The following is a 14,931-nucleotide window of genomic DNA, read 5'->3' as shown; positions in this document are numbered from 1 at the left end:
CTGGAATGCTATCCTGTCACTCTCTCCCACCTCGCTTCACACCCACAAAATTCACTGGCAAAGCACTGTATCTTCAAGATAAACAGTCACAGTGACAGTGGATCTTGGCTTAGTATCAGCATGGCTCATCAAATCCACGCGTATCCAGCAGGCATATTGTATGGAGAGTCCCCAAGTTCACAGTTGTGCTGGAGACTCTGCTCTTGTCTAGGCGTTTTTAACTTGAAGCAAGAATGTTCTCCCTCCTCTCTCTGTCTCTGTCTGTCTCTGCCTAACTCTGTATAAAAGTATATGTTGGTTAATGCATATTTGCCTACACTTGTATTTGTACCAAGAAAGGAACTAATAAAACCATTTTTTTTTTTTGCTTTCAATGATACTAATTACTACTACCAAATATCCTTGTGGATTACATCCCATCCTATGAACAATACACACTCACTCTGAAACTGATAGGCATATCTTAGCATGAAATTTTTTTGAAATTTTTACCAAAGTGGGCAACATCAATCCAACTATTATATGAGGCTGCTTCACAGTCTCTAGGAGGGTGGGTTGTTAGTCTTTGTTTTAAATAAGTTTTTCAGAGCACTTCTAGGATCCTAGCAAAACTGAGCAGAAGGAGCTGAGATTTCCCTCAGGCTTCTGCCGGCCATCCATGTCCTGCCTCCAGCACTAGAGGGGTGCACTTGTTATTCCTGCCAGACCTGGCCCATCGGGACTACAGACCTAAGCATTACATTCTCTGTAGGTTTGGTTCAAGCTATAATGATAATTAGCAATGGACCATGGACTGTTTCATAGTTCTTTAAGTCTTTCTGATTTGGAATCATAGGCCACTAATACAGAGCTGCTTCGCTCCAGCTTACAGAGGCAGAGTTTCCTCTAGGAAGGACACAGGGTTCCCTCTCTACTCAAGTCCAGGAATTCTCAAGTCCTGTATTTGGGCTCTAATCCACTTTGAAGTCTTCTTCCCAGAATCTCAACCATACACTTATTTGTCAGAGTTGAACTTGGTTTGCTATTCCTTGACTCTTGGATAGCCAATGACTGCAGGTCGTCTTTCTCACCATGTTCTTAACCCTGTGGATTCCTGGGCTTCCCAAGGTCAAGTCTGGATGTTGGCAGTTCAGCTTAAACAGGCTGAGACCTAGGGCAGACTTAGTTGTAATTCCTGGTCTAATTCTTCTCTCTTCACAGTCTAGAGACAGGGGTGTTTAGCCCTCCCTATCCCTCCTGCCCCCCTTTAGGTGTTTGTCTTATATTACTGCTTCTTAACGCCCCAATTCACCCACTTATACTCTTTATTTATCACCAGGCATATTTCTTGTCTCCAAATCCTGAGTTGTTTGTATCTCCCTCAGAAGCGTGATGCATGGACAATGGGTAAACCAAGATTGGTGTCATTTCCATTCCACTGTGCTGGCTCAATGCCATCCTTGCTTGCTTCCTAAATGGATGTTGGTTGTAAGGCTATACATACCCATTCTGAATATCACAGGCAAAGAAAGACAGTTCTCATAGACTCTGTGATAGTTTTTGTTGTTGTTGTTGTTCCAAGCATCTTCCAGCGTCTAAATAACCCAAGAGCTGACCGGGACGTGGGCTATTTCATTTGTAAACTGAAGAATCAGGTAAATGTGGTCATTTCCTGATTTAGCCAGTGGAGGTGGAAATCATTCCGTATTGTAGAAGTAGAACCACTCGCTAGCTGATGCTTGGCTGGTACTTTACGCTCACCCACAGTTACAGTGCTGGGTGGGGAGAAACAGTTATGAAAATAGAGTTAGGGACAACTGCCAAGAGAACACGCATTCTATAAGCCAGCTCAAATTGTCTCCATACATTTCCAATTTAGAAATCTCACCAATCCACATATGGAAAACATTCTTCTATGTATTGGAGGCTGGGGTAGTGTAAATAAGAGAAGAGGGCGTGTGCACCACACCTTGAACACTGCGCATGCTTCCCGTATTGTGCTGGCTTCCCCAGCTACCAACAGAAGCGTGGAGTGTGGTAGTTAATTCCCAGATGCTGCTCTTGTTTCTGCTCCTATTTGGATAAGCACCTCACACTCACTTCCTAAAGCAGTCTGACTCCCATCCCTTTTCTGAGTGTTTCTTGATCTTGGTTGGAGGAGATACAGTCTTGTAGCAGTGGGTGCGAACCCCAGCCTGCCCAGGACTCAACTGATTGGCACTCTCTTTTCCTCAACCATACATAGTTCCCTGCTAATAACCTCTCACACCCTCTTCCCCACCAAGCTATCACTGGCCCCCTCACAAGTATGTCAGGTTTAAACTATTCCCATTGGATAGAGGATAAACAAAATGAAAGCATTAAAGGAGTTACTTAATATAAATTATAGCTAGAATAATCCTAGCAAATAGATGTGTTGTAAAATTATTTTTTAAAAAGTCTGTTAGTGGTAATGGCAAATCTTAGTTAGCAGGCAGGCAGCAAGGCCCTTGACAGAGCCTGTCATGTGACTTGCAGTGGAGATACAACGCTGACTTGTAGACCATTACATTCTAACACCGCATTGCAAGGGTCGCTGACAGCATGAATCTAGGCTGGGTGGATGGGTAAAAGGAAGGAACCCTTGGTCCTGACGTAACTGCCACTTCTTTGGCAACCAGAAAGGCCAAAGACAAAATTTGCTACTACTTCCTCACTTCCTTAGAACAGCTGTAAGTCCTCTCAAAGAAAACCAGGAAGATTTCTACAATGAAGAAACAAAACTGTGGTTGGCAAAGCTTCATGCCAGTCCTGTCCCTTGGACCATGACACACACCTTTGGTTTCCCCTCAGGTCAGCCGGTGACATTCCTCTGAGGTATGCTCCTTCCAGTTGTTGACTTGAGATGAGGACAGGAAGTAGGCAGTGTTCAGGGTTGTAAGGAATGACCAGGAAAACAGAAAGCAGAGAGGAAATTCAGACGTGTGAGCCATGCTAAGCTGACTCTGCTGTTTAAATATTGCAAGGGAACTTGGGGATGAAGCTGTTTCGATGGGAGAACTGAGTCTAGCTTTGTCAAATCTAGGTTTCCAAGAACATATAGCAGGTGAAAACATTTATACTAAGCTCCACACCCAGCAGGCATCAGGATGAATACATCACCTCACTAAGAGAAACCCCGCTCCATTATTTGTAGAAATGGCACAATATGGATTTGTTAGTGAAAACTAAATAACATCATTACCCCGTGTTTACTACACTTTCCTATTAAAGCAACCACTTTATACTGTTTTATATACCATTAGCAGTAATTACATGTGGCTATAATATGCACACATTTTCGTTAAACAAGAAAGCTAGTATCCCTTGGGGCTTTGTTTTGTTATTCTTCCTATTGTGTGTGTGTGTGTGTGTGTGTGTGTGTGTGTGTGTGTGTGTGTTTCCAGTCAACGTTGTAGATAGAATTGCTAGCCTTTCCCTTTCTCTTTAACAAGAACAAACTCCTGCCTTAGGAAACATGAGCGATGGCCTGTTTTCAGAGACTTGATATTCTGAGGATGTAAAGCTCAAGGGAAAAGGTGAGCAGGCTCAGGCCTGCCTGGCCTCAGTCAGCTCATTCTGCCTCCATCTGTCTCCAGGACACACAGCTCTGCAGGCTGTAGTAACAGAGGACTTCAGCTTTCCACGGGAGCGACTCAGATCACCAAGGATGTGTGTGAGTCCTTGTGTCATCTTGGGAGTCTTTCCCTGGCTCCCCCCTCCCCTTGGAGCTTGGAGCACGTGGAGCCATGTAAGAGGGTTCTATAGAGTAAGAGATGGTTATGGTAGGGTCTGTGTAAGCAGTGCTGATGCTGCCCAGCAAACCACAGCCGTGGTGTATCTCAAGACAGGAGGTAAAAATATGGATGTTCCTTTTAAATGAAGGATGCTGGGAATAGCCAGCGATGGCAAGAATTCTAACATTCTCTCCTCCAAGTTAGCACAGCTTCCTGAAAAGGAACCGGCACAGTTGGTTTGGGGGCCATTTCTCTACTGGCATGAGAATAGTTTGGGATAGATTTGCATTTCAGAGGTTTCTGCCTTGTTACATTACTGAACATGCATCATGGGCTCATCGTATTAAATGCCATCCTCTAAGCATGCTCAGGGGACTGCAGCTGGGGCTCGCGTCGAAATGTCAGAGGTAGGACAGGAATAAAGGACAGTTTTGAGACAAGCTCTGGATCCAGTGATTCCCCCCGCCCCCACACCTTTGGTTCTTCTCATGCAACTCTCTCTTTGCAGAGAGCCTATAGCTTTTCTATTTCCATTTGCTAAGAACAAAATGTGGTGGTGTTGTTGTTGCAAGAGGAAATACCCAAGTTTCTATTTTTTGAAGATGGTAAAGTTTAGCCTCTCACCATTTATACAGTAAATAATATATGTGTGTTTGTAATGAAAGACAGTGTAGTAGACCTTTGGGATATTATTTTTGTCAGCATGGGGCAGGGGGAGAATAGATTTCTCAGAAGCCAAACCAGCAAGAAAAATCTTAGGAGAGAGAAACATTCTGTCATGTTTCTGAACCTTCCTGATTACACTTACGGACAGACCATCTGTCCCCAATGAGGAGCTGGGTGGATGAGACTGAAAGAATGTAACTCTTTGTAACATTTCTGAAAAATTGAATTTGTTTCCAGTAGTCCAACTTCAGAGCGAATCTGCTACCCAGATGTAAATTTAGAAGCATCAGAGTTCTTGGCTCCCTGAAGGTAAAAAAAAAAAATTCAATTTAGAAGAAGCATCATAGATGCTAGAGAAGAATGGTTTAAAATCTAAATTACCCCAAACAAACCAGGATGGCGCACAAGGGAAGTAAATGCAGAAATCAGCAACAGGCAACAAGCAACAGGGGAAGGTGAACGTGAGCTGCTGCCTCTGGGGAGGGAGTCTGGAGATGACACACGAAAACAAGACACCAACAAGAAGCAAACGGGTTCACCCAGCCCCACTCTTTAGCGTCACTTAGGGCACAAACAGATTCACCTGTCGTGACGCATCAAAGGGGCATGGAGTGTGCACGAGTGTGCTGTATGTATACCTGTGCGTGATTCATCTGTATGTATGTCACCAGTCTGCTACAAAGAGACAGATGGTTTTGCAGGGAGGGTTGTCAAACAGAGAAGTGAGTAATAAATCACGATAAAACCCTTCAGTGTAACGAAAGCAGACCAAGGGCTGAGGGAGTCCTACAAGAGTCCATCTGAAGAGCTGGAGAAAGGTTGAAAGGTGCCGGCAGGAGATCCCATGTGGCTGGGGGAGAGGAAAGAGAGCGAGTCTAGCCTCAGCCTAAGAGAGGCAAAGCCAGCATCCTGGCTTGCTTATAATTCTAGCCCTGAGGAGGCAGAGGTGAGGGAGAAACCATGAGTTCCAAGCATGGTCCACCTGATGGGCTCCAGGGGCGCCAGGCCTACATAGTGAGATGATATCTCACAAACAATAAAACCAATCTCTCTCCACAAAGCCCCCAAAGGTAGGAGGGACAGAGGGGGGCAGAAGATATGTGGAAGGGCTGGGAGGACATGGCGCTGTCTCAGCCTGTTGTTATTATTTGTTCACAGGGGATAAATGACAGCCACCAAATGGGCTGGACAAGTAACCACTCCGGCTCGTGGAGGGTTCAAGACTCCATGCAGGTAGATGCTTTCTGTTCATTTACACTGGCCTCTGAATGCTCTTGAACATAGCGCTTTGGTAATCAAAAGGACTGACCAAAATGAGTCTGACATATTCACAATAGGCCTAATAGCCATTGTACACGTGGCAATTATCCCTAAATAGGGCTTATAAATCACTACATTGCGTTTACACTGCCGAACTAAACTTGTAATTTTCCATTTCATTAGGCTTATCATTGTCACGATAGGATAGTATAACAAACGCCATACACCCATCGCCTGGAATTGTAAATTGTTCACGCTTTGACACATGTACTTTATTATTTTCTATGTAGTATTTAAAGCAGGCTTCAGAAATCATGACAAAAATTTTCCCAAAGGCATTAGCAATATCTGTAAAACAAGCATTTTCCTAGGTTCTCATTACGCCCTCTCGGCACACAAGCCGACGGCAACATCCCCACATGACAGTCCTGGCATGTTCTGATTTCTACCATTGTGCTCCGAATGCCTTATCAGGTATTAAAGGAACCTTCTAATCAATGTTCTCTTTTATTTAATTCTTTATTATTTGGGGTGTGTGTGTGTGTGTGTGCGCGCGCGCTCTGGGGATTGACTCTAGGGCTTTACACATGCTAAGTTCATGCTTGACTGAGATGCATATCCACACCCTGTCTTTGGATCTTAGGTTGTCCCTCTAATCCAGGTAGAAGACTCTAATGAGTCCCATGGAAGAGCCGTGCCGCCTTCTGTGTTTATCTGCTTGTTTGCTCACAGAGACGTTGAACTTGCCCAAACAGAATAAACTAAATTAAATTAAATTAATATGCTAACTAGGATAGTAAACTAGATTACTGAAACAATTGAATCTGTGATTTGACGACTGGGTGGGTGCCAGTCACTGAATGTCTATCTCTCCGAAAAGTTCACGTGTTGAAATGTAGGATGAGGTTGGAGGGAAGTCTTTGAGAGAAGTGACTAGGTCATGAGAGCTGAAGTGAATACTTTTATAAAGGAGCCAGAACACCTCGCTTTCCTTGTTCTTGCAGCAAAGAAGAACTCAGAGATGGTGTCTTAGGGCTTATGGCTGTGCATAGACACCACGACTATGGCGACTCTTATAAAGAATACATTTAATTGGGGCTAGCTTACCGTTTCAGAGGTTCAGTCTGTTGTCATCATGGTGGGAAGCATGGCACCGAGCAGGTAGACTTGGTTCTGGAGGAGAAGTGGAGGGCTCTACATCTTGATCAGCTGGCAGTAGAAGAGGACTGTGTGACTGGGTTTAGCTTGAGCGTATGTATAACCTCAAAGCCCACCTCCGCAATGACACACTTCCTCCAACAAGGCCACACCTCCTAATAATGCCACTTTCTGTGGGCCAGGAATTCAAATATGAGACTATGGGGACGAAACCTATACAAACCACTACAGATACGAATCAGGAAATGATCTGTGGATGAACACTGGCTCTGCTGGTACCTTGCCCTTTGACCTCTGTCTTTCAGAATGGCAGACTCCCTGTAGTGGTTTTCTTCTAGGTGCCCATGTGGATAGAGGGCAGTAGGCAGGAAGACGGAGAGCTGGAGAGACAGACTAAAATTGGTGTTTTAGAGACCTTCGGTAGATGTGAAGTATCATGGAAAGGCATCTGAGAGTGGACGCTCCAGGATCAGGGCATAGCATTCATGTCCTGGGCGATTAACTCTGACATTTGTTTTCTTCTTGAATGTTGCCGAGGCTTGCTTCCTGATCTCTAACTGGGGATAACAAGGTCGAGTCCTGATATGGTTCCTTGATAAACTATAGTGAACATGCTTAGCGTAGAGCCAGGGTCTTGGGAAAAGGCCAATGCATGTAGGTGGCTCCTTGTTTTCTTCCATTATTAAGTGCTCACAGAAACCTTTCTTCTTCTCTTCTCCCTCCCTCCCTCCCTCCCTCCCTCCCTCCCTCCCTCCCTCCCTCCCTCCCTCCCTCCCTCCATCCTTTCTGATAGTCTGTTGTGAAGTAGCTGCTACTGGCCTCCAACTTTAGCAACCTACCTCTGCTCCCAAAGTGCTAGGGTCAGAGCTATGGGACATCATGCTTCATTTCACAGAAGACGTCTTTTTTTTTTTTTTTTTTTTTTTTTTTTTTAAAGAACAATCTCAGTACCCCGGAGCTCGTGTCTCTAGCTGCATATGTATCAAAAGATGGCCTAGTCGGCCATCACTGGAAAGAGAGGCCCATTGGACACGCAAACTTTGTATGCCCCAGTACAGGGGAACGCCAGGGCCAAAAAGTGGGAGTGCGTGGGTAGGGGAGTGGGGGGGGGTATGGGGGACTTATGGGAAAGCATTGGAAATGTAAATGAGGAAAATACCTAATAAAACTATTAAAAATAAAAATAAAAAATAATAAAAAAGAACAATCATGGAGTGGAGAAAGCTGTCAGGAGTGACTGTCAAATGCTTCCCAAGGGACCCAGCCTGAGGATGAGCGGGGAGAGCATCTAAACTGGAAACTATCAGGATCCTCAAGGGCGTGTGTGCGGTTAGAGGATTCCCTCATGCAGAATTGCCTTGGTGTTCTCCTCTGTCATTTAGATTCCAGGAGCTTTGAAGTCTCTCTCCATCTCCGAGCTGCTTGTAGGCGCTTCCTAGATTCCCAGGGTTTAGGCTCACACGGTTTAGGGAAGACTCATGGATATCAATGGCACCAATGACCAACCCAGAAGGCACAGGGACAGCACAGGAATGAACGGAAGAACCGGGGCAGAGAGAATATTTACCATTGGGGCACTGAGTGGCTTTAGCCCTGGTGAGTGCTCTTCCTCTGAATCTCTCTTCTCTGCAGTACCCACCATGAGGCTGCTTGCCCAGGGAGCACCTTCGACAGAGGAAACTTTTTACCTCTGAGGCTTTCATACCTCAGAGTTTCCTGTCAGAACTTAAGGCACACTGCCTTCTGCAAAAAGGAGAGCCCATTGAATTCTGACACTGACAATTTTACTCCAAATTAATGATCAGTGTTTTATTGAGCCACCCACAAAAGAGAGCTGAGAAAGCCCTCCAAACTCTTGCTTCAGCTTTCAGATAATTTTCTGAAATTCCATTTTTAACTTTTAGTGCAGAAGACCATTGTCAAAACGGCTGACCTCCTTCCACTGGGTCAGATTCTGTGGCATTAGGGACTAGCTAGAAAAGAGTGGGACCTTGTCCTGAGCTTAACGTCCTGGGCTTAGATCCCACCTATAAATAGCAGGGTCTCGCATGGTCGTGCAATGGACAAGCTAGAAAAGACTGGCTCAGTCCTGCACTTAGTCTCCAAGCTTAGATGCCTGCTGTAAATCAGCTTCCCACACTGTAGCCAGGTTGGCCTTCAGACGCACTACAGTCTGCCTTTCGTGGCTCTCCAAGTGCTGGTATTATAGGCACGAGCCACCACACGTGCTTCTGGGAATTTTAGAAGGCATTTGAGTCATAGGTACTTCCCAGGCTCCAACATGCCTGCAGAGAGGGACAGAGAGAAGGTCATTCGTGTCCCTGACCTTCAGTAGATTAGAATGGGAGACAGCCATCTTCATCACATAACGAATTACCAACAGGCACCATTAGGTCCTTCATCTGCCCCCACAGGTCCCACCCCTGTCTTCTGCTCGCAGGGTCACATGGAGCAGGAGGGTGCAGTTGGAGACACTGGTAGTCACACTGTGCGCCACCCTCACTGTGATGAGCTCATTATTAGTAGATCCTTGTCTACATTTAAGAATGATGCCTGTTCATTTGAGTCTCCTTACGGTTCGCATCACCCAGTCTGCTGACTCGCAAGGCCTTGGTAGCTGTGACATCATTGTTTGATTCCTAGGTTTTCCATAGCACAACAAACACAGCAGTGGGCTTGTGCAAAAGAATCGCTTCTCGCTGGATTGAACAGGTAGAGTCATCAATGTGCAATGGAAGATTCTATATCTCTCATTACCCGAATATTTCCTTTGTGCCAGGCACATACAGGGGTACAACGACTTCTTTACACATGTAATTTCCCACCTTTTTTTTTCACATATTTTCTACAAATGTTCTCTTATTCTCATTTAAACCCAAGAAAAAATGGTCATCACTATCTTCCCTCAAGTAGAAAGCAAAGGTTCCAAGATTTAAATACAAGTTCATCAACCCCAAGACTCAGATGTTAGACATAAGCAAAAGAAAAAGGAGAGAGAAAGAAAAATGGGGGGGGGGGGCTAACAGTTGTTGCTGGTTTGTGTGTGTGATAAAAATTAGTGTTATATTTAAGAGACATATAATTCCACCAGAGAAACAAGACACACCCTCATTTTTAAAAGTCTGCATAGGTATGTAACACAGAGCACAATTAATGGTCTGAAATGGGAACTGTGGTTGAGAGCTGGGGCAGATGAATGGCTTGCCCAGGTAGGGCCAGGGAGGCAGTGAGAGTCAGGGGATCTTCCGAAGCAATTGTGCTTTCTGTGGTTGACATTATAAACAAGGGGCAGGCAGCAGGTGATAGAGGATGGAAGGGGTATGCAGCAAAAAGGTGGCAACCAGCCTCATTCGGGCCTAGAACACTTGACTGAGGAGCAGGGGGAGAGGGGGCGTGGGTGGGCTACAGTTGGGCACATCTTAGCATCTTAGAGTGGGACCTACAGGTTTATGTATTAAGGCCCTCTGCTCATCTCTGAACTAGCATGATGAACGGGGGGGGGGGGGGCTCTTAAGATAACAGTGAGCAGGACCCTCTCCAGGCAGGGTGAGAAAGCCTTTCAGTCTCTGGAGGAACTGATGAAAGAGAGACTCTTTTCCCCGTGTAGATATCCCTTGTGTGTTGGAGAACTCCATGGAGAACACACAGACATTTGCCAAGGCCAAGACCAGAGTTAGATATGGGTAAATATTTGCTTTGCCTCAGCTGGAGGAGATGGATTTTTAATAAAGAGGCAGCATGACTCATGTCACAGAGTGTACCAACAAGTCAGAAAAAAAAATCCACTCTGGAAATTACCAGAATGTCAGGCAATGTCACCTGATGAACTCCCAGCATGCACACATATACACACAGTTCCTGACATGTATACTCACAATGTACACACACACACTGATGTATCTATAGACACACACACACGTACATACAAAGATATCTCTGAAGAGTAAGCATGTGTGTGTCCTTCGGTGTGTCAATATGTCACTGTTGCCTAGATTAGGTTTCCTGTGTGCACCTAGGTCAATACACAGGGCTGATTCAGAGCCATTTCAGACTCAGTTTTCCTAAATGCAGGGGAGAGTGCTGGGTTTAGGGTTATAAGTGGCTGAGAACCAACTGACCTGCAATCAATTCCATGTGAAATCAATTCCATGATTTCACAGTGAGATCCACGGTGCCATCTGCAGAGAGCATCTATGATCTTCCCCCTGGTGTTGGGCCCTGTACGATGCCTCCTCTCAAGGATAGGTGGGAACTGGAGTTGATTTTAACTTACAGGATGCATCATAGCTGCTGAGACACCACGTCTACAATCCTGTTCATACACTATATACACATGCTCACTAGCTTGCAGTAAGGGACACCCTCTGATGATTTTGAAGAATTCATGTGCCGTGCCATGGTTGTGCAAGGACTTGTAAGGGGATGGGTTGCACTGACCATGAGGGGCCTCCAGTTTCTGAGAGTGATTTCCCACTGACATCTGGCAAGAAAAATGGCCCCTTAGTGCTTAAACCATGAGTAGATGGAATCTGCCATTGTGTACATGAGCTTCTAGGTGGGAGCTTCTCATAGTTAGAAAGCTCCTTGATTCAGCCCATGGGTCTCAGAACCTCCGACCCAACTAAATTGCACAAAGAGAACATAGGACTTGGAGAACCTGGCAGATAACAGACCCACAGCATTTGAAGCATCTAAGTTGGGGGCAGCTTGCTATGTGGTGATTGATGACTAACAGCCTTTTTATGGCAGTCTTCCATGAGATGTTCTATAGCGCTTTGGCAGTATGGAGGGATGCAGAGACTCTCCCAAACACTGTGGCAAGGTAGCGAGGGATAAAGTGTTAACCTGGGTAGGTGAAGTCACACATGATGTGACATAGGGAAAGCTGGTTATGTATTCTGGGGCCTAGTTCACTCTTTTTCAATTCAACAAAATTGGCAAAGACAAGTTTCTGAGTTCTCTTCCAATCTTAAGAATAAATTCTGATCTATACAATTAATATGTCAGTAGATGTGATATTTGTTGAGCATTTATTAATGGGACACGCTCACCTTTTTTTTTTTTTTTTTAAATAGAGATGCTTATAAGGATGAGAAAATTGAGGATTAGCCCACATGGCTGGGAAGCTAGGGAACAGAGAATCCTTTCTGCTCCTTTTACTGTGCTATGCAAGACCAGAGCCCAGGGGAAGTCTATTCAGTTCTTTAACTAGAAGCAATCAGAAACACAGAGACAGAAGCCTTAGAAGGGAGCTCGAAGTTGCCATAATCAAGTGGAGAGCCACATAAGTGGCAATTCAATCTGACAGCCAAGACCAAATAGATTCCCAGTGACAGCTCTGACAGAGGTAAATTGTCAGGCAAGTTCATCAGAGGCCATTTCAGAATGGAGAGAGAGGAAGAAATAAGGGACCTGGGACTCTTTTCCACCATATTTGAAACACAGAGGTTCAAAATTGTTTTTTTTTTTTTTTTTTTTTTTTTTTGGTGATCCAAATTTGTCTCCTCAGCTTCAAATATCTTTCTGCAGCCTTCCTGGTGGTCCTGATTTCCAAACCAACACATGCCCAGACTAAATTCACTGTCTGCACCCAGTGGTACCTTCCTTCTAGGTTCCCTTATCCTCAATAAATGACACCCACTCAAAGAGTTTTAATGATAAGCAATCTTTTGCTTATCTTGTGCATGGGAACATCTGGATTTGTTCATTTTTTTTGAAATGTTATGTCAGGGTTTGCCTCCTCGGTCAAACAGTCAACCCCAGAGCTCACTCATACCTCTAGTGGTGTCTTTCGGCAGATGCCTAACTAACCTGGCCACTTTCCTGCTCGTCCCTCCACAGCTTGCCACACTCACTAACCCCCAAAGTAACTTTCAAAAATACAAAATAAAAAATACATTTTGATCCCTTTAAAGATATTCAAGTCACCACTGAGATGCATCTGAAATTCTTGGGTGTGGCTGGGAAGTCGCTTCCTGCCCAGCTTCTGGATTCTTCTGGGGGCTCTGTCTCCTCTGCACCCTCTTGATTTTTGAATTGTAGTGTCACTCATTGAACTCTCCACCATTACACCTGCCTGATTATTCCACCAGGAGCCCTTCTGTTTTCTGTCCACGTCCTCACGTTACGCCCACTGAAATGCCGCATCCTCCAAGATGCTCTTTAGTGACCCCTTCCAGGGCAGACAAGTTGTACACACCCAAAATAGAATTCAAACGGTCTCCTAAGAGCTGTCAGTCACAAAGGAAACCATGCCCTTGGCCCCCTTTCTGGGGTGGAATGGAGTGGTAACAAAGCCTTTGCCAGTGAGCTTGATCTTTCTCCTAGTTTTGCTATGATCACATCTACAGACATTAAGACGTAAAGTCTTTGATTATAAGAGGTCCATATGCTTCATTCACCTTTAAATTCTTAACCTCCTATGCAGTAGCCCACAAATTGTCAGTTAGAAGTTAATCTTTTTAAGCTTCATGAGGTCTGTGAATTGTATCTTGGGTATTCTGAGCTTCTGGGCTAATATCTACTTATCAGTGAGTGCATACCATGTGTGTTCTTTTGTGATTGGGTTACCTCACTCAGGATGATATTTTATAGTTCCATTCATTTGTCTAAGAATTTCATGAAGTCATTGTTTTTAATAGCTGAGTAGTACTCCATTGTGTAAATGTACCACATGTTCTGTATCCATTCCTCTGTGTGGATGCTTCGGCCCTTCTTAGAAGGGGGAACAAAATATTCACAGGAGGAAATACAGAGACAAAGTGTGGAGCAGAGGTTGAAGGAAAGGCCATGCAGAGACTGCCCCATCTGGGAATCCATCCCATATACAGTCACCAAACCCAGACACTATTGTGGATACCAAGAAGTGCTTGCTGAAAGGAGCCTGATATGGCTGTCTCCTGAGAGGCCCTGCCAGAGCCTGACAAATACAGCGCCAGATGCTTGCAGCCAACCATTTGGACTGAGTGCAGGGTCTTCGATGGAGGAGTTAGAGAAAGGATTGAAGGAATTGAAGGGGTTTGCAAACCCATAGGATGACAAACAATATGAACCATCCAGACCCCTTAGAGCTCTCAGGCACTAAGCCATCAACCAAGGAGCCCACATGGCGCCAGCTGCATATGTAGCAGAGGATGGCCTTGTCAGGCATCAATGGGAGGAGAGGTCTTTGGTCCATGAAGGCTTGAAAGATGCCCAGTGTAGGGGAATAGAGAGCAGGGGGGAGGTGAGAGTGGGTGTGTGGGTGGAGGAACACCCTCAGAGAAACAGGAGAAGAGGGGATGGGATAGGGGTTTTCTAAAGGGGAAACAGGGAAAGGGGATAACATTTAAATGTAAATAAAGAAAATATCCAATTAAAAAAATGAAGTTAATCTTTACTGGGTATCTGATAGACTGAAGAGTTGGGTGCCATTGTCAGAAATCTGTGTGTGAAAGGAAATGATCGTACTGTAGACGATACATCTAGAGCCCAGGGCTTCTTGGGCCAACTTGGGCCATTTTAGCAACATACACTCAACCTGTCTGGGATACCATTTGCTGATGATGGTTGAGCAGAAAAATACAGCCAGTTCCTTCCGATTGCCTTTGATATATACACAAGGTATTTTTACTCTTGATAAAAATTTCAGTGGGCTTGAATCCAGCCACATGGAATGGATTTTGTTTTTTTTGTCAACTGAGGAGAAACTTGGCCACTTCAGCACAATCTAAAACACGTCTAGAAGATAAATCAGTGTCTTAGTAGTTTTCTGGGAAACTGTAGGCAAAAGCTTAGTGGAGGCTGAAATACCCAAATCTAGATCGGTAGGACAATTTATATATTAGGAAATTAGCTTCCCAGCCAGCTCGGGGTTTTAAGCTGAGCAACGGAGCACATAGTTTCAGAGAACAGAGATCCAAGACTCTCTGGGCAATTCCTGTTCCGGAACATACCAAGAAGCACAGGAAGTTGTAGTGTTTCTGGCCTTTCTTGTTATTTCTGAGCCACTTTGGGGTATGCATGGAAGTGTTTCTCTCTCTCTCTCTCTTTCTCTCTCTCTCTGTGTGTGTGTGTGTGTGTGTGTGTGTGGGTGTGTGTGTGTGTGTGTGTGTGTGGGTGTTGGAACAAAGAG

General features: G+C 44.8%; 1 long non-coding RNA gene across 1 annotated transcript in view; it reads right to left on the bottom strand.

Moving 5' to 3' along the window:
* Positions 1 to 2,795: 2,795 nt before the first annotated feature.
* The window catches only part of Gm41250, an 18,708-nt gene continuing 6,572 nt past the window's right edge, over positions 2,796 to 14,931 (bottom strand). The window contains exons 2-4 of the long non-coding RNA XR_874975.2: positions 6,768 to 6,869; positions 4,543 to 4,703; positions 2,796 to 2,857 (exon numbers count right to left, since the gene is read on the bottom strand). This is a non-coding gene — a long non-coding RNA (predicted gene, 41250). The remainder of the gene's footprint in view (positions 2,858 to 4,542; positions 4,704 to 6,767; positions 6,870 to 14,931) is intronic.

The sequence above is a fragment of the Mus musculus genome, chromosome 14 (assembly GCF_000001635.26).
Source record: "Mus musculus strain C57BL/6J chromosome 14, GRCm38.p6 C57BL/6J".
NCBI classification, from domain to species: Eukaryota; Metazoa; Chordata; class Mammalia; order Rodentia; family Muridae; genus Mus; species Mus musculus.
Note: the sequence above shows the minus strand (reverse complement) of the source record. Positions and strands in the feature narration are given on the sequence as shown.